The 20028-nt window shown below is 50.8% G+C and overlaps 1 protein-coding gene across 2 annotated transcripts in view; it reads left to right on the forward strand.

Moving 5' to 3' along the window:
• Positions 1-20028, forward strand: part of LOC138582171 (gametocyte-specific factor 1-like) — a 933223-nt gene that overhangs the window by 65265 nt on the left and 847930 nt on the right. The gene's annotated exons all lie outside the window — the stretch shown is intronic.

Genomic DNA, 20028 nt, shown 5'->3' on the forward strand with positions numbered 1-20028 from the left:
GTTTGTACTTGTGGCCAAGCGATCAAGGTTAGTTCTTGGGATGGACTAGAATTGTATGAAGTGCAGAGCCACTTTTAATTTAGAGAATATCTGTACTGAAGTATTTGAAAACACACTTTATATTTTAGTAAGAAGGTTGGTGGTTACATACAAAAACAAAGAGGTGATGGCTGGAAGGTTTAGAATGAATCTTAACCACTGGCAATGCTCTGGGCAACCCTCCAGACCACCGTTCTTCGCCTGCCAAGCCATTACAGAAGGGGAAAGACCATATGCAAATCAGGCTTGGCCCCACCCCAAAAGGGGCAGTCCAGCCCGAACTGCTAGGCCACATCCCTTCTGCACGAGACCACAAGCATCCCCAAACATGTTTCGCCCTTGTTGGGGCTCATCAGTGAGGAGTAGCTTGGGCCTCTAGGCCCAGCAGGCACGGGACCCACGTCTGGGCATACCCGTCCCACTCGGGGTGACAAAGCAAAAACAAAGAGGTGATGGCTGGAAGGTTTAGAATGAATCTTAACCACTGGCAATGCTCTGGGCAACTCTCCAGACCACTGTTCTTCGCCTGCCAAGCCATTACAGAAGGGGAAAGGCCATATGCAAATCAGGCTTGGCCCCACCCCAAAATACATACAGGCAAGTATTTCAACTTTAGGTAGTCTAAAGTCTTTGATTAGTGTTTTTTTCAGCCATTACCCTGTCAGGTAGGGTCATTCAGGGTTTTAGTATGACAAATTATTAGGTTCTCCATGCTTACAGTACGACCTGTGTACTCTACATGTTTGTGTGTACATATTTCTAAGGTGTATGGATCTGCTTAGAATTGCATACATAGATCTCTAGCGCTTTAAACCAGCTTCAACCGATCCCCTCTACATCAGAGGTCACCTTAAAATAGACTCTGGTAGTCACTACTACATGCAAGAGGGCAGGCGCTCCCATAGCCACCTCAGAAGCCCCTCCTGATAAGGAGAGCAGGATTTATGCTTTGGGAAAGAAAGATAAGGATTGCTAATCATACCCTCATGGCGAGTTCTAACGTGGCACAGTTGGACCAGGTAGAAGAACTAAATGCGGTACCTGATGCCTTACGGTCACATACTGAAGACGCTGCTGGTCAGAGGGTAAACACAGTACAAACTCCTTAATGCTGCAGACACATCTGGAAGGATAGTGTTAGGGGTACACTAACCCCTTCAGGTATCTGTAGAAGGCAGCAGAAAATGTTCAAATAGCCACGCAGGAAGCGGTGCAGGACTCCGATTGCGTGGAGGATATTTTAAAGGAGAAGCCACCTGGCAGTCAGGCTATACCTTTTATTAAACTCCATTAAAAGGCGCATTGCCCCTTTACTGACACCTTCACAGACACAGACTGTGAACCCTCAGGTGGAGAAACCTTTTCGTCCCCTCCCGATCCCCATACAGGCCACCTCTATATTCAGGGACATGCCACCCTCGATTCTCGTAGTCACTACAAGAGCTGGGGTACCTTTGTCCACGGGTGAGGCACCACCGGACAGACTGTATGAAACTGTATGCCCTAGGAAAACTAGTCACTACTGCAGCAGCGTATTCTGCCAACAATACCACGCTGTTGGTCAGCTATTGTGATGTGCAGTGGAACCTGCTGCAAGAGGGCCTGCAGGAAGTCCCTGAACCAGTCAGTTCACATCTGCTCTCGGTGGTGTCAGACAGTAGACAAGTTAATCATAATATGCTTAAGAACACCCTAGACACTGTGGCGACAGCAGGGAGGTTTCTGGCCCAGGGCACCCTTTTAAAGACATGCCTGGCTAAAAAACTCAGGGTTCAAACCCGAGACACAAGCGTCTCAACAAACCGGTGGAGTAGTCCAACCTGTTTGGCAAAGCTGTAGATGAGGCGCTGGAGACCGAAAAAAGAACATTAGACTTTAAAAATGGTTAAATCAGATCACTCAAAGGCCCTTTCAGCAGCGAGGTGGGAGTTCTCGCGGCTCCTTTCGCAGACCGTCCTATTGATGATCCCCACATAACCAATATGGAACGGGAAACAATTGGTCCTCAGGTCAAGGGTCCACTGCCTCAAATCATTATCCACCTAGAGGACCGCACTGTGGGAAAGGCAGGGTTTCCAATGCCACCCCTAGAGGCTTCCTGGCGTTAAGTCAGAAAAGACTCACAGATCCGAGTCCCCTCTCATTCCTCCCCGGTCAGGGGACTTATAACCTCATTTTTACACACATGGGAGAAGATTCCCAGACCAGTGCAGGCTGAAGAACAGCGCCCACGGTTATTTCAAAGTCGTCCCCGTTCTACAGGTAAACAAGGGTATTTATTCAGTGTTACTTCCTTGTACCCAAAAAGGATCTCACCATGCGCCCTGTTCTAGACTTACGCCCTGTGAACAAATTTGTCAAACCTCAAGTTTCGTATGGTAAAGCTGCAAGAGGTAATCCCTCTACTAACGCAGGGGGATTACATGGCAACAGTGGACATGAAAGCTGCATACTTTCATATTTCATTGTTGCCGGCACACAGGAAATACCTAAGGTTCATGATGGAGAACAAACACTATCAGTTCAAGGTCCTTCCCTTTGACATTGCCTTGGCCCCAAGAGGGTTCATGAAGGTGCTGGCAGTTGCAGCAGCTCCCCCTGTGCAGGCAATCTATCCCGGTTTACCTAGACGACTGGCTCATAACCGGGGACTCCTACGGAACATGCCTGTCAAACACCCAAAGGACGATAGACCTATTATTCAGTCTGAGTTTCTCCATAAACTAGAAGAAATCCATCCTCAACACCAGCCAAGTATAGCAGTTTCTGGGGGCACAAAGAAGACGGCCTAGTGTTCCCCTCTAATGAGAGGGTTCACAACATGCTGTTTCAGATCCCTCAGTATGTAGCCAGTCGAGATGACGGTACGCAAGGCCTATGCGACTGTTAGGAATGATGACATCCTGCATTTACTTGGTTCCTCATGCACGTTTGCGCATACGCCCGATTCAAGAGTGGCTCAATAGCCAGTGGTGTCAGGCCAGCGGACAATGGGACGATCTAGTGGTTGTCTTGGCAGCCCTAGTTCTCTTTGCAGTGGTGGTTGAGGGAAAACCTCTGAAAGAAGAAAATCTTCACCACCCCTGCAGTAGAAGCCACTCTCAAGACTGATGCCCCCCTCACGGGGTGGGGGGGGCTCACCTTCAGCAGACTGCGCACAGTGTTTGGTCCCCAGCAGTAGCATCCTGTTTACGCTCACCTGGTATCCACAGGGACGCCACCCAGCCGGGTTACTCGCTGGTATGCTTCTCAGCTTTTCCCTGATGTGGTCTGCGGGGAAGGTTCTGCCTGAAAATAAAGGACTGTGTTCAAGACTGACCGACTGGGGTAAGTATCCTCCCTCCACCCCCGTATGATTTCAGTCCCTCTGGCGCCCTCTCCTCACCTTGTGGTAGAATTAGGCGTGCTCGCAGTCCTGCCTTCTTTGCAGGGGCACGTTGTCTTTCATGGGCGAGTGCGGTCCAGTTACTTCACTGACGCCGGCCCGTTTGATATTGTTCAGGTAGGTCTTATTGCTGTTCTTTAGTTTTGTTGTTATCCTGCATGCCTTTCTTTGTTTAAAATGTCTTTTTTTTTCTCCTTTAGGTATGCAGAGCTTCAGCGCGGCGAACTGGCTTGGTTGAGCCCCGCTGGTAAATGATGGCGCATTAAGAGTGCTATGATGCGGTAAGTAAGCGCTATGCGCAGTGCTGCGAAGTCTTGCCTTTGCTAACCTGTGTTTTCTTTCCTTGTAGGTCAGTGTTCTTCAGCGCGAGTGGAATGTCCGGAGTGGTGCCAGCCGAGAGGCGACCAGCCAGGTAAGCCTTTTGAGCAGTTCGTAATTTGTAAATGTCTCTACTGCTTTCTTTAATGATGTTGCCTCTATCTTCCTCTTTCAGGTCGTTCTGTCCGGGAGGCGTGCAGGTTCGAGGAAGCTGTTCTCAGTAGCTGTGAGTGTTTAAAGATGAAGACTGCAGATGAGATGCTGCTGCTAATGATGTTCCTTTTGTCTCCTTGCAGGTTCTGCTTCTCCGAGGTTCGAGGGAATAGCTGGACACGGTGAGCATCACGTTGCAAGCTGCAAAGTAACGCGAAGCGTGTTGTCTTGCTCGGGTGTGGTTTAAATAGCCCCAACAAGAGTCCAGGTAAAGTAGTCCCTAGGCTGCCACACCCAAAACCCTAGACTGCATAGCTTGGTTCCTAGGAACCAAGCTATGTGGATGCCTCCATGTTGGCTAACAACACAATAAAGTAGTTCCCAAGTACATTGTTTTTCATGGTGTATGAGCCTGGTGCCATAGGCGCCAGGACTGGCCCCAGGAGGGTTTTTTAAGAGGATGCCAGGCTATAGAGGCCCGAGTCCTGACTCCACCTGGCCAATGGGTTTGCCAGTGGGTGTTTTGGGCGAGGGTCGTGACACATCCACATAAACCTGTTGGGGCTGTTAGCGGTGTTCAAAGCACTGAAGGCCTTTCAGACAGTTGCAGGGAAAGACCGCACTGATCCTCACAGACATAATCACAGCTATGTACTACCTGAACAAGCAAGGGGGCACTCGCTCTCCAGGGCTATCCAAACTGTCGCAGAACATTTGGAAATGGGCCCTCAAACACAAGATGTTCCTATTGTCTCAATAAGTTCCAGAGGAACTCAATCTTCTGACAGACGTGCTCAGCAGAGACTTCCCACTGCCCTTACAGTACGAATGGCGACTACACAAAGACATCGTCTCCAACTTTTTCGCAGAATTGGGCTTCCCGGAGATCAACTTGTTAGCAACTCTGGAGAACTCACTATGCCCAGATTATGCCTCCAGGTACTCTCAGAACTGATCTGAGGGGAACGGTCTTTGGATAACATGGTCAGGGAATTTGTTTACGTTTTTCCCCTGGATCCCCTACCCAACAAGATTGCGCACAAGATGCACCAGGAACCAGTCACCATGATATTGGTGGCCCCGATGTGGACCCGCCAACCCTGGTTCTCCCATTTAATGTAGATGGCTCTCTCCTCCGATGAAACTACCTTGCCCATACAACATGCTATCTCAGGATAAGTGGGAAACCATTCATCCATGCCCGCAGACTCTCAATTTAGCGGCCTGGCTCCTGACGTCATAGCGTTCGGGCATCTCCAACTTCCTCAGAGATGCATGGATATACTTGGAGAAGCAAGAAAGCCTAACACCAGACATTGCTACTTCAATAAATGGAAACGCTTCGTCATCTGGTGCAATTCCAAGAGCATCAACCCCATTGACTGCCATCCTACGCATATTGTACTATACCTGACTCACCTACTAGACTGGTCTAGTTTTTAATTCCCTGAAGGTTCACTTAGCTGCACTTTCAGCCTATACCATGTCCCAGCGAAAGGTGTCGTGGTGGAAGATCCCAGTAATTAAAGCTTCCATGGAAGGGGTTTAAATAATGAATCCCCCTATTTCTAACCCGGCTCTCGGATGGGACCTAAATGTGGTACTAACCAGACTTATAGGGTCTCCCTTTGAGCCTTTGCACAAGGCAAGCCTCAAAGCACTCACTTACAAGACCGCCTTCCTATTGGCAGTCACCTCAATAAGGAGAATCCGTGAACTACAGGCCCTTTCAATTCTCCAGCATTGGATCTTTCATGGATTCACATGCTGTGAATATTTCCCCATCGTCAGGCTGGGAAACTTCGGTAGCTTTAACTTGGCGTTTTTCCTATGGAAAACTTTGACACTTTAGTGTCCTATCAACGTCCTTTCTGGTTGCTTAGGCCCCACCAATAGGACACCTGGTATAAATAGCCCTGCCCCTGTGCTTCCCTTCAGATTTCAACCGTCTCCAAACTGTTGGGATCACCTTGTGTTTCTTGTTTTTGCACGTGCTTTGGTATCATGGGCTAGGATGTCGTCTGTAGCCCAGAAGTTGTCTCTTTCGGCCTTGTGCTACCTGCGGCTTGTAGGTCTATGAAGGGGCTGGTCATATGGACTGTCTTTACTGTCTTTACTGTCTCTACCCCATCACTCGGCGGATACCTGCAAAATATGTCAGGGTTTTTTCGCAGAAGACCTTGAAAGACTGTAATCAACGGCTCATATGTTGGCTTAATGAGGGCACGTACCTGGCTTCTGAGGTGGGTTCGTGCCGGGGGAGCCAGTCTTTGGGAAGAGCGGAGAAGTCCACGGAACATCGCCGAGTGGCGGCAGAACCCCCTGCAAAGAAGCATTGGGCCCCATTGCCTCCAGTGGGGAGTCACTGGAGGTGCCGACACTCCTTCGTTTTATACACGGCGCTTCAGCCAGTGTTAGCTCCAGACGAGAACCAACATTTGCTCCGGACTTCAATTCCAGGATAGCAGCCATTGAGGAACCATTTTGGGATACCAAGCTCCCACCACATCCTTGGCCCCCCATACTTCTTACAGATGCCACACAACTAAGCATCCACCTCCAGTGACTCCCCACCATGAGGACACTGAGCAAGCTGTTCACAGCCTGCTGCCACACCTAAGAAGTTTAGACCAATCAATTCCTTGCCTCACATCCTTGATGCAGCAATTTTAAGACCTGACCAGCATTGCCGCCGCCCAGGGAGACCTACTCCAGGCCCAAGATGAAGGCACCTTGCCGAAACGTCTAAGGACCAGTACTCTCTACTCTACTGGTCCCTCCAATCTCTTGATTCAGATCTAGACAGTGACCACGTGTTAGGTCACCCTTTAGCCTGGATACATACAACCAATTGTCATACTATTCACTGTTTGCAGTCTGGTTGTCCTGTATTGAGTACCTGTACTATCACTTGTCACTATAGGTGGTGGTTCTACACTAATATCGAAGCATGATTTTGTTTTAGCTTTGTAAAGTTGCCAACTCAGTCACATTAAGGACTTGTCAATACTAAGAACTACCCTTAATGGACTGAACCTTTTACTACTAAAAAAATCACTCAAAAAATTAAACAGTAAAATAAAAGCTATACTATTTACATCTATTTTTGTCTGAATCTCTCAATTCCATGAGCTCTACTTCATTTAGAGTGTCCATGCATATATGTGACATGCCAGAATAAATCTAGCAGTACTGTACTAATAAGTAGACCCCAGAATTGAAGACGTCAGAGCAGCCCCTTTTGTGTACCGAGTCGTTGCAAGTGCTGTCTATGCTTCAATCTTTGTTGGGGCAACTGGATGCAAGGTTGCCTCCTCCTTTTCCTCCTCCGTGTCTGCCGGTGCCTGTGGTCGAGGTGTTGCCTGGTGAGGCGCCTAGGAAGTCTCTTCCGGCACGGTTGCCATTACCATTGCCGGTGGGGTTGGGTGGTCCACGGTCTCATCCTGAAGGCTAGCTTCCTGATTTGGACCCTGAGTGTTCCGCGGGACATCCTTTCTACTGTATCGTCGTCACCACCGAGGGATGACGAGTGGGATGCAGAGCAGCACCGTAGTTCTGCTCAACCCTTGCCTCGGAATGATCTTGGGGCGTTCCATGCTATGTTGTTGAAAGCATGTAGGCTGGCGCCTGAAGAGGAATGTAAGGCCTGCTTCCTCTTCGACCATATGGGCAAGCGGAGGAAGGTGGTCTTCTTGGTGCCGATTCTCGACCACGTGTGGCAGGAGGGCCTGCACATGATGCGGCACCAGTTTTCAGAAACGGCTGTGAAGTGTCGCCTTGAAAAGATTCAAGGCTCCGGAGTCTACACCTAGATGCCTGGTGTCACAGCATCTGCCTGAGTCAGTGGTGTCGGCGGCTGCCAGCCGTAAGGCCAGGAGCCAAAATAAATGTGTTACGCCTCCGGACAGTGAGGCCAGGAAGCAGGACACTTTTGGAAAGGTCTTGACGGCTGGGGGCTACAATTGTAACGGCTGCAAATTCCTTGGCCATCATGGCCAGATATGATTGTGAGATGTGGCAACGGCTGGCCCCGATTCTTTAACATTTGCCAGAGCAACACCGAAAGGAAACAATGCTGTTGATGCGTGAGGGGGAGGAGGCTTCCAACCACAGCATAAATATTGCTGTGGACCTGGCGGAGTCAGGTTTATAACAGATTAACAATGGAGTGGTGATTCAGCGGCAGGCCTGGTTGAAGTGCACTGACTTTCGCGCAGCGGTCCAATATAAGGTCATCGACATGCCCTGTGAGAGCGAACACTTGTTCGGTGAGAAACTCGATGAGGCCCTGAAGGAGATGAAGGAGGATATGGAAACAGCTAACTCCTTGGGTTCCTTGCAGAGTGAGTGCTCTATTCAAGCTTTCTGTGGGGCCTCGGGGAATGCCTGGTTTGCTTCCGCCAGAGATCGTGGTTACGGGTGTTCCAGCTACTCCTCGGGTATTGGCGGTCTGTCCAGTCGGCGCAGAAAGGCCGGGGTTTCAAGGCTCAGAGTTTGCAGTCCTCTGCGGCTAAGGGGCGGCAAACAAAACTCAATGACTGCCATATGGACAATCTGCTGGGGGGCAGGGTCGCAATCCACGTTGACGAGTGGCGAAAGATAACATCAGATCGCTGGGTGCTAGACAGTGCGTCTTGGCCACTCGAGTTCCGGCGTCCTTTGGTCCCTATTCCGCCGGTGCATGTACTGCAGCCGCATCAATGTACTGCTGCCGCATCTTCCAATCCTGCGGCAGGAGGTGGTTCTCATGCTGGAGAAAGGGGCGATATAACCGGTTCCGGTTGCGGCGCGCCAGGGGGTTTACTCCGGTACTTGCTTGTGAAAAAGCCCAGCGGCAAGTGGAGGCCTATTCTAGATCTTCAGGTGTTGAACAAGACTGCAACGCCTGAAGTTCAAGATGTCATCCGTTCGGTGCAGCCGGGCGAATTCCTGGTGGCGTTGAATCTGCAGGATGCCTATTTTCACATCCCTATGCAACGAAGCACCGCAAGTTCCTGCATTTTGTGATTGGATAGGAACACCATCAGTTTCGGGTCCTCCCGTTTGGCTTGAAGTCGTCCCCCAGGACGTTCACGAAGTGTCTGGCACCAGTGGCGGCCTTCCTCCGGAGGGAAGGTCTTCATATGTCAACCCTACCTGGACGATTGGTTGGTGAGGGGTTAATCGCAGGGAGGGGTACGAGTCTCATGGCAACCATGCAGCTTTTGCAACAGCTGGGATTTGCTGTCAACTTCGACAAATCATATTTGACGCCGTCCAGAGTTGGTGTTTCTCGGGGCGCAGTTTCTTACCTGGCAAAATCTGGTGATGCCTTCCAGCGAGCGAGTGGAAAGCAGGCTCAGCAGTGTTAGTTCGAGGTTGCATGTCGCTTTTGTGGGCCTTGGCATTGTGTAGCCCTCTTCTGTCCAATTGCCGCCGGTGCAGGAGTTCCTCGCGGACAGATGGTTGCAGAGTCGAGGATTGTGGTCAGACAAGTTGGTGGTCAATAAAAGCCTGGTGGACGTGCACAACCATCTTGTGAGGGGGATGACCTTGCTGGAGCTGGCGTTCCAGTTTACGATTGTGGCGGACGCCTCCCAGGTAGGGTGCGGGGGGCACACCGACGGCTCGCAGGGGGGCCTGTGGTCCCGGGTGGAGACTGTTCCACATCAATGTGCTAGAGTTTAGGGCGATGCACTGGGCCCTGAAGTAGGTTCTTCCACGGATCGGTGGTGAGGATGTTAACGGACAATACCACCACAATGTTGTATTTGAGGAAACAGGGGGGCACACATTCCGAGTCCTGTCAAAGTTGGCGCAGGACGCTTGGTATTGGGCTTTAGCTCAAGGGGTCAGCATTGTCGCTTTCCATCTGCCCGTAGTTCTGAATGTTCAAGCAGACGCGCAAAACATAAGAGTAGATTTGCAAAACATTGAAATAATGGACCATACGACTTAGTGAAATTAAAACATATATACAAATGTTATAGAAAAATTAGATATTGTTTCTAAATGAATAATTATGATTATGAACTTGATTTATGTAACATGTTTTTGGTTTTTGATGCTGTTTTTACTTTTGCTTTGGGAATAATTTTCTATTTAGATTAAAATCTGTTAATATTTGAATTTGTAGATTTTTGACAGCTATTGAAATAGTTATTTGTTCATAAACAAGCCGTGTTCAACAGAGTGCATGCACTTGATTACAGTTGACAAATTGCTGTTATGGCAGATTAATGTGTGAATTGACCCCATATGAAGATGGTTTGTTGATTAGCGAACCGATGAAGGGACACCAGAGGTAGCGAATAGCGGCACCCAGATATGTGATCCTTTCTCAATCTTTACACATTGAGACCGTGTGCAGTGAATTATTTCACTGTTGTAATTAGTCAATTCTTCCTGCTGGGACTCTCGTGCTTGTTTTGCAAGCAGACCTGCTCAGCAGGGACGGCAGTCAACTGCACGAGTGGAGGCTGAAGGAGTAGCAGGTGTCGAGGATCTTACGGCGATGGGGACATCCTCTGTTGGATCTTTTTGCTACGAGGGAAAACAAGCGGTGTCTGGAGTTCGCCAGCAGAGGGGCTCATCCTGAGTCATTGGCCGACGGGTTTTCGTTCCCGTGGATGGGGTCTCTTCACGTATGCGTTTCCCCCCCCATTCCCGCTCATTCGGAGTACCATCCAGTGGATTCGTAGGTACCAGTGCCAAGTGATTCTGGTGGCCCTGTGCTGGCCAAAGCAGACTTCATTGTCAGATCTCATTCATCTAGTGGTGGAAGAGCCGAGGAGCAGATCCGGACCTCCTGTCTCAGGACGACGGCAGGGTGTGGCATCACGGTCCGGCGTCTCAGCCTGGCGGTGTGGTTCCTGACCACTTGGAGTTCGGTCATTTAGGTATATCCCGAGAGTGTCGACTGATTTTGGAGGCAGCGAGGCCGCCTTTCATGAATGTCTCGTATGGGCATAAATGGACGAGTTTCTGTGAATGGTGTAAGGGTCTTCCTGGGGTTGAACCATTGAACGTTTCTCCGGCGCAGGTTCTCCCGTACCTGTTCCACTTGGCGTAAGGGGGCCTAGATTTGTCATCCATTATGGTGTATTTGGCGGCGATTTCTAGGTTCCCAAGAAAGCGCCATGCTGCTCCGCTGTTCAGTGATCGTTTGGTGAAACATTTTCTGAAGGGGTTGTTTCGGGCGTTTCCTCCGGTGACGCAGTTTGCACCAGTGTGGAGCCTTAATGTGGTCCTTTCGGCTTTGATGAAGCCTCCTTTTGAACCCATGTCAACGGCTCCCTTGAAGTTACTCTCCTAGAAGGTGGCTTTTCTAGTGGCGAGTACCTCGGCCAGGCGGGTGTCTGAATTGCAAGCACTGGTCCTTGACCTGCATTACCTGAGATTTATGAAGGACAATGTTCTCCTGGCCACTAATCCGCTCTTTTTCCCGAAAGTGCCAACAGCATTTCAAAAACGTGCCTCTATTGCTTTACCTTCTTTTTTGCTAATGCTTCCACGCTATCCGAAAGGGCCCTGCATTCTCTGGACGTTAAGAGGGCCCTAAAGTTTTATTTGAATCACACACGTGACTTCAGGAAGTCAAGGCAGCTGTTTGTGGCATATGGGCCATCCAACAAGGGGCAGGCCATCTCCAAGCAAGGACTTTCCCGCTGGGTTTCCTCTACAATTTCGTTTTGCCACGCAAAATCTGGAAAGCATTTGAGGAGTGCGCCTAAGGCTCATTCTACGAGGGCCGCTGCCTCGTTGGTGGCACCAGTGGTCTGGGATACCACTGGTGGACATTTGTCAGGCGACCTACTGGTCGCTGCCGCATACCTTCACCAGGCATTAATGTCTGGGGCTGCAACATGTGGATGATGTGCAGGTGGGGGGTGCGGTCCTCAAACGCCTGCTTCAATAAGCTAGGCCCAGCAGCTTCAGGGTTTATTCTATGTGCTTTGTCACTTGATGGGTTTGTTGTCTCATGTATGTGAAGTACTGTTTGTTGGTTTGCCTGTGAGACACTGCCACGCATTGGTTGTACTGCTATGTAATCTATTCACAGCATGTGAATCCATGAAAGATACCAACGATGGAGAAATGGAGTTACAGGTAAGAAACTACTCTCTTCTAGACCCTTTTGTCACAATTCAGAGATGGTGGTTCTGCGCACTCACCCTCAGTTTGCACCCAAATGTATTTCTAAGTTCCATGTGAACCAGTCAATAGAACTACCCACATTCTTCCAGAACCCTACCAACGTGGCGGAGAGAAGCCTACACACTGGATGTGCACAAGGCGGTCATGTACTATCTGGAAAGAACTAACCCACTAAGGAAAACAGTTTTTCGTTTCGGTGACGGCTGGGAGAGAAGGGGATCCTGTCTCTAAATCGGCCATCTCAAGGTGGATTGTCAATTGCATCACACTCTGCTACACTCTTGCCAAGAGATCTGCCCTTCATGCCTAGAGCACACACTACTCAAGGCACTGGGGCTTCCATAGCATTCATTGCAAATGTTCCTTGAGCCCATTTGCGAAGCGGCAATCTGGAGTTCTGTGCACACCTTTGCAAAACACTATTGCATAGACACTCTAGGTCTGATTCTCAGGTGGGACAAGCCTCTGACCTCTTTTCACTACTGTTCCTTCTCACATCCCACCACCAACTTTAGGTACTACTTGCTAGTCTATGCATAGCATGTGATTCTAAGCAGATTCACAAGCATCAGAAGCCATGCATTAACTTACCGTAATTTCTGATGATTGTATCTGCGTAGATTCACATGCGCCCACCTTTCCTCCCGGCTCGGATGAAAGGAACATGGACATCTTGCTACTTCTGTGCTCACTTACGATAGTCATAAGGCTCCCTCACGGCAGAAAAGACAATTGGAGGGACCTCAACACTTTAGGGATTTTGGGTACGCTACACTTCACATTAGGCATAGTGTTACAGGCACACCCATGTCGACGTCCCATTTTGATCCTCGAAAGGCAAGATGCAATACTCTGGGGTTACCACTAGATGTCGGACTATATGCACATAATGTGAATCTAAGCAGATACTGTAAAGACTGGAGGGGGGGGGGGGGTCTGTACATCTGCTCTCTATATGGTAGAGGAGAGGCACAGAGGACCCCAGTCAAGATTCTCTATTACGGTAGCAATGGACGAGCAATCAAGGCCTACCATCTCAGGAGGGGATGCAGGCTGGTTCCGAAGTACAGCGTAGTCCCCAAGCCCCCACAAAGGAATGTCCACACACTATTAGTTAAGTCTTTATATAGTTAATATTCAAGGTTATGTACACTATCACAGTAACTCACTTTGTGCTCAGAAAATCAACAATGGTAAATATACAGTTCTAAAGTGGTACCACAATTATCATATCTCATTAAAGTGCATCAACTATACTCTGGTCAAGGGGGGGCGTGGCTTGATGGACGCACTCTTCGGGAGCTCCCGTTGATCCATCACTGATCCTGATAATAAAGGGAGAAAGCGGGCAAAAAAGCAGGCTGGCAGCACACACTGGGACGCATGAAGGTCTAGGGTATATTCTGACCGCAGCGCAAGGCTGATCTGCATTGAATGAGGGGAGCCGCGGCCGCGTGGAGAAAGCCGGGCACCCAAAGCTGGAGAACGGCCAAAATGGCGGACTGCACACAAAGGGTCATAAACTGACTGCAATGTCGCAGCTGCGGACGGAGATGGATGGTGCCGTGTAAGCACCCCCTACGGCCTCGCTGTCTGTGTGGAGCCCAGCAGTGACTACCATGTGCCGAGACCTGTTGGAAGGGGCCGGTCAGGCCAAGAGAAGATCACCGGCACCTGAGGCTCTGACAGAGGTGACGGATGACCCAGGCCTGCATCGCCGGCTGGACGCAGCAGGAGGTGGAGGCAGATCACCTCGGGTCACATCGCCTCCACCGCACACGGTGTCCAGAGGCGGCTTGTATCATACCTGCCCAGTGACGTCAGAGCCCCCGCTGTGTTGGAGCTGGGGGGGGGGCACATGAGAAGTGGAGGGCTGGCCCCTGCCGGTGCCCGGCACGCTGGGAAGTGATGGAGGGCTAATGTGGCTTGCGCCTGCCAGCGCTGCAAGGACCGGGCGCTCCGGGGAACGGCGGCGGACACCGTGCCTGCCGACACCAACCCACGCGATGCTTGACTGAGGGCGCCCACACAGGGTGTGAGCCTGAAGGGCCGGGCACGTCGGGAGGTTCCAGCCCCTGTGGAGCCAGATCCAAGCAAGGAAATCCCCCGGCAGGGGCCCTGACGGGCCGTATCGGACTTGGACGCACTGGTGAAGGGTGCAGGAAGACCAGGGGGGGGGGGGGGGGGGGAGCTTCCCTAGACGCTGAGGCCCGGCTGAACGATGTGTGTGCCCCGAGGGTGGTGCCTGGCCGGGCCCCTCGGTGGCACACACAACAGGATTGAAGAGCGGCAGAGGTAGCCCCGGAGAGCGCTACTGAACACGATTCCCCTACACGGCGCTCCACCCATTGCGGACGGGCTGGAACTGCAGTGGATACAAGGTGGCATAATGGAAAATTTTAATAAGACACTGTAGCCCAGGAGCCACGCACACGGTGCCGAGGCGCCACATAAGTCACCTTGACAAGATCTGAGCTCTGGAAGAGCCCACCATCAAAGGAACTGGGCAGAACAGAGCTTGTACCAGCACTGGGCTGGACAATGGCGCTGGAGACACGTCTGTGGGCTTGAAGGTTGCGGAGCCTGGACGGGCCCCGGCGCAGAAGGGGGTGGAAACAGCGGAAGCGCCCGACTACCAGGGGGCCAGCTGAATAACACAGAGTGCCCGCAAACACGTGGGAGGACACAGCCCATGCCTAGAGCGCAGCAGGGGAGTACCCCTAACACGGTCAAGCAGGCCCTAGTCTTTCGGAATAGCACAACACCACGTGGACCCTCACAAGAGAGGTGGCTGTGCTGGCGCACACATAGGTGTTACGGCACAATGTCGAATAAAGTGGTAAGACCAAAGAGCAAGCAGCCCACACTGGATGCTTATGCAAAGACCTCTCCCGGGGCGGAGGGAGCCAGGAGTAAGGATAAATCCACCACTGTGATGGAGGTGGGCCCCGGGCACAATCCAGGAGGTGCTGGCGGCGATTGCGGACCTGAAAGTTGCCTGGGAGACCAAACTGGGCCTGGCTATGAACGAAGTGAAAGTAGCATTGGACCTTAAGGTCGGAGCGGTCCAGGAAGATGTGAACTTGCTAAGACAAGATGTGAGAACGCTTGCGGAGCGCACTGGAAACCTGGAGAAAGAGGTGGCCCCAAACACAGCAGAATGCGCTGCCTTCAGATCGGAACTCCATGCCCTGGTACAGCGAGTAGGCAACCTGGAGAACCGAGCGGAGGAAGCTGAAGGACGCGCTAGGTGCAATAACATCCGCATCGTTGGATTGCCAGAATCAATGGAAGGGTCTAACCCAACGGAATACGTGGAAACCATGTTACTGCAGGAGATAACTGGAGGGGCACTGACCCAGGGGGTTTGCTGTTGAAAGGGCGCACAGGGCTTTGACAAGACCGCTCCCGGGAGCCCCTCCCAGGCCATTGATCGCAAAAATTCTGAATACCGAGATCGGAAAAAGATACTCTAATTCTTCCGGAAGGGTTGAACAATTGAAAGGGGACCCGCTAAAATCACTGCATATCCGGACTATACCTTGCAGGTACAGCGCAGCAGAATTAACTTCGGAGCGGTGAAAAGAAGCCCGAGAGAAACAGGTCAGAGATATGTTGCTTTACCCGGCCAAACTGAAGGTGTTCCACAAGAACAAAACTTTGTTTTTCGAAACGCCGTAAGACGCCATGGATTGGCTGGACATGCAGTCTCTCCCCCCAGGAATCGGATATCCAGACGGGAGCTGAAGAAGATAAGTAACATGAGGCTGTTGCACCCTAGGTGACATAGCGCAAGACACTGGGACTAGAATATAGCATTAACTAAGGCACACAGGGAAGGTGCTGCTTCGACAGAATATGTTTGCAAGATCCAGTTGAACTGAATAATCCCAATCACATAAGCGGGAGCTCTTGGGAAACAACCCTTGAACCCCCATAGCATTACGCTTAGTTAGGTCACTATTAGCTTGGTGACGCCCCGCGGGGTCCTAGTACTCGGAGTCACGAGAAAGGACCAGACGCAGGTGGGCCTGAGATCCAGGGATGGAGCTGGGCATTTGTTGGGGTTGGGTAGGGAGGGGGGAGGGAAAGAGTTGTGTGCAGTGGGGCAAGGTTGGGGAAAGGGGAAAGGGGGAGGAGGGAAGTTGGGGAGGGTGGGAGGGAAATGAGCCGGAATACGAGCCACCAAGGAAGACATGGGAAGGGGAGGGATGAGGGCGGACATCGTGACAATGGAATTGGGTAACCTCAGAGTTGTGACCTGGAATGTGCGGGGCCTTAATAGTTATCTGAAACGTAACAAAGTAATGATGTACCTGAAGAGGATGAGGGCTGACGAAATATCTCGGATATATGAGCTCTTGAGTGCGGGGAAGGAGTTGCTCCAACTGAGACTTGACTGGGAGGGGGAGCTGGGGGAACCCATGACAGAGGGACAATGGGATAGAGCCCAAAGATACCATAAGGTGTCCCGAAACGCGAGACTCCAGCAGATTCAGTTGTATGTCACCCACAGAGCTTACTTGTCCCCCGGCAGAATAGCCAGGTTTGGTGGTTCGGCCATACAGAAATGCCCCAGGTGCGGGGAGGAAGAGGCTGGGCTGCTACATAGGTTCTGGGCTTGCCCAGAGGTGGAGATATATTCTGGGTAGAACTGAAGACGAGATTGGCCAGTCGGGGGGGTGGTGCTTGACATGGGGTCTGCTTGGGCATGTAGGCTGGGTAGTTTCCCTAGGCAACGTAATCTAAAACATCAGTAAAATGAAAGACCTGGCCTATATCCTGGCGAAGCGCAGAATTGCGCGATGAGCTGGAAAGCGGCCCACAGGCCTAGAGTGGAGATGTGGTGGGCAGACCACCTGAAATGGGCTGAAGCAGAAACTGCGATCTGGTATGAAGCTGTCACTAGTGGGGGTGAGGAAGAGGTAGGCTCCCTGATAGCCTGGAGACAGCTGGTGGCCTCGATGGCAAATCCCCACCAGGTGAATCAGGATGCGGAAAAACGAGATGAGCTGGCAATAACGGAGTCATGTGAAGATGCCCAGGTGGATGGCATGGATACGACGGCTCAAGTTCTTGGGAGGGAGTGGGGAGGACGGAAGAGAGCATTGAATAATATGTCGTCTTAATACTGATCATGAAGGTCCTATTTGGTTGTCATGTGTGAAGTGTTTGTTGAAAATAATAAACAAATTTAAAAAACTAAAAAAACTATACTCTGGTCAAATGTCACACAGATCACTTAATAAAGACAACCAACAATAGACATAGGAGGAAAGTAGTTGGTTAGAACAATTGGCAGAATACTGGCCCCTACCACTAGACACAGTTCTCTGTGGAGATTCCCCCCCCCCCCTCCAACCTGGGCAACCTGTAAAATAAAGTAGAGCAGAGTTCTTCGAAGAGGCGTCAATGGATCCTTCTTGAGTGACTCCCTTTTTAAAGCAGGAGCCACGGATTGACGAGGGGGGTCTAAGAAGGCGAACTTGGGGTCGATGAAAAGTTTGAGGGTGCCGAGACCACGGCGTCGACGTCCTGCGAGGATGAGATGTGCGTGGCACCTCGGCCATTGATAGTTCAGGAGCGCGAAGAGTTTCTGAAGAACTGGCCCGACAAGGGCGTAGAGTCGTTGAAGTCTTTGTGGTCTTTGGGTGACGAGAAACCCACCGGCGGATTCTCCTCGGTGCGTCAGCGTCCTCGATTTTCTCTGGCGGGATAAAGCGGTTGACGGCGTGGACAAGGGAGTCCTTTGATTCAACAGTCTTAGGCAACGGAGCGGGTGGCACCGGTCGTCAGCGGCAGTCAATGGGTCCCCTTTTCTGGGCAGCGCGGCTTCAACGGGCCTCCAGTGGTTACGGCGATGCTCCGAACCCTGGTTGACGGCAATGGACTTCGACGGCGTCTGTCCGGGTGGTTCACTTCGTTCTCCTCGGCGGTCCCTGTCTCCGGTCGGCATCCTTTCGAGGGTCTGACTTCCAGGGAGCTTCGGCAAAGGTTGGCAGTGCTCGATGGTCCCTCGGAGCATGGGAAGAGGGCGCCTAACCAGGTCCTCTCTTGGATCAGTCCGCCTAACTCTACAGCTTTCGGATCGGGTCGAAGCAAATGCAGCAGCAGTTCTTCTTCCAGCTGGGCGTTGAGGATAAGCAGTTCCAGTTCCTCATGTGTCAACTCAGCTTCTGAACAATTTCCAGTGATGAGGGGTCCCCAGATATACTATTGTCTCTCATCCACACTGCTGGGTCACAGTTAGCAGCCAATCATACAGAAGGGCATTCATGCAGTCAGCCAATCAGGCATACAGTGCATTCAGGCCATACTCCTCCCTCTCAGACACTCACAACAAGGAATGTGGATTGGGACAAGTACCCAGCCATTCAACACTACACACTGCATTCATGCCATTTTTGGGCAGGGCTGTCTCAGTCTTTGTCTCTCATGCCAGAAACCAGACATCCACGACAAGAAGTGCATATTGGTCACATACTCCATTCACCCAGGTCCCACCCACAGGATGTACCCACAACATACAGTCACTAGGAAGGCTCCAGCCAGTCTGGCCTGGACTTCACAACACCATATATGGAACTTCCACCCAACAGCCAGTCGGGGGGGTTGAGAGGGAAGTGACAGTCAGGGCTTTCCAGGACTTTGGGAAAACAAGGTAACGGGCAATGCAAGAGGACACAGGGGCCATCTTGTTTCCTTTAAGGAATCCACTGATTCCAATGGCAGGGCCTGGGTATCCCAAAATGGAGGATACTCTGAGCATCTGTCAAATTCAGCATGGAGCTGCCACCAGCCCATACCCTGCTCTGTGGGCCACACACAGGTGCCCAAAAACATACACTAGCGGCACAGGGTTGCACCCTCACCCATGGGTGCCATAAGGGTATCCCATGGGACTGTACATCAAACCAAAAACAGGAAGAGTTGCTCTGCCAGGAATACCATATGGACTCCTGGGCAGAAAACAATACAGAACACTAATGAAAAAGGACTACAGGACAAGGACCGGGAGGCCCTGTCCCTCCAATGCATTTCCAGCATCTGATACAATTATCAGAAATACGATTACGGTAAGTAATGCATGTTATGTCAAGCCTCAAAAGGTCAGGATGACAACCTTGCAGGAAGGAATTCTTCTACTGAAGAGGGGAGGCTACATGGCAACACTATACATGAAAGATGCATACTTTCAGATTTTAATGTTGCCAGCTCAGAGTACCCAAGGTTCAAAGTAGGGACAACACACTACCAGTTCAAAGTACTACCCTTCAGCATTGCTTCAGTCCCTTGGGTTTTCACAAAGGTACTGGCAATAGTGATGGCCCACTTGCCCTGGCAATCCCGGTGTGTCCTTATCTAGACAACTGGCTCATAACAGGAGACACACAGCCCATTTGTGTCGGCAGCACACTCCAGACACAATCGACCTCCTGTTCTACTTGGGGTTTTCCATCAACGACAATCCAGTCAAATCAAACAATTTCTGGGTGTACGGATTTGAACAGAAGAGACTCTAGGCTTTCCTTCTAATGGCAGGATCCAAAACATGCTGCTTAAATGTCCCTTGTTATATAGGCAGTCGCCAGATAACACTTCTAAGAGTGATGCGCCGTCTTGGTATGACTTCTTGCATCTTGTGCTAAACGGAAGGTTACACGTTCGTCTAATTCAAGAATGGCTACCGAAACAATTCCCGTAAGCGAACAGAAAATGGGACGATCTAGTGGTAGTTTCGCAGACTGTGGTGGAAGCACTTTAGTGGTGAACAGAAGATCTGTTGAAAGGCAAACTTTTTCTCATCGCTGCAGCAGAGGCCACTTTAGACGCATCACTTTCAAGCTGCAGAGCTAATCATCTCCACCAAACTGTGCACAGGATGTGGACAGACTGTCCTGCTAACATAACATCCTAGAGCTGCTAGCAGTGTTCATGCCCTTAGAAGCTTCACAACATCAGTTGACCAGCAAGACGATGCTAGTTCTGATGGAGCA

This window comes from Ambystoma mexicanum, chromosome 3q (assembly GCF_040938575.1).
Source record: "Ambystoma mexicanum isolate Mex_15411 chromosome 3q, UKY_AmexF1_1, whole genome shotgun sequence".
Lineage (NCBI taxonomy): Eukaryota > Metazoa > Chordata > Amphibia > Caudata > Ambystomatidae > Ambystoma > Ambystoma mexicanum.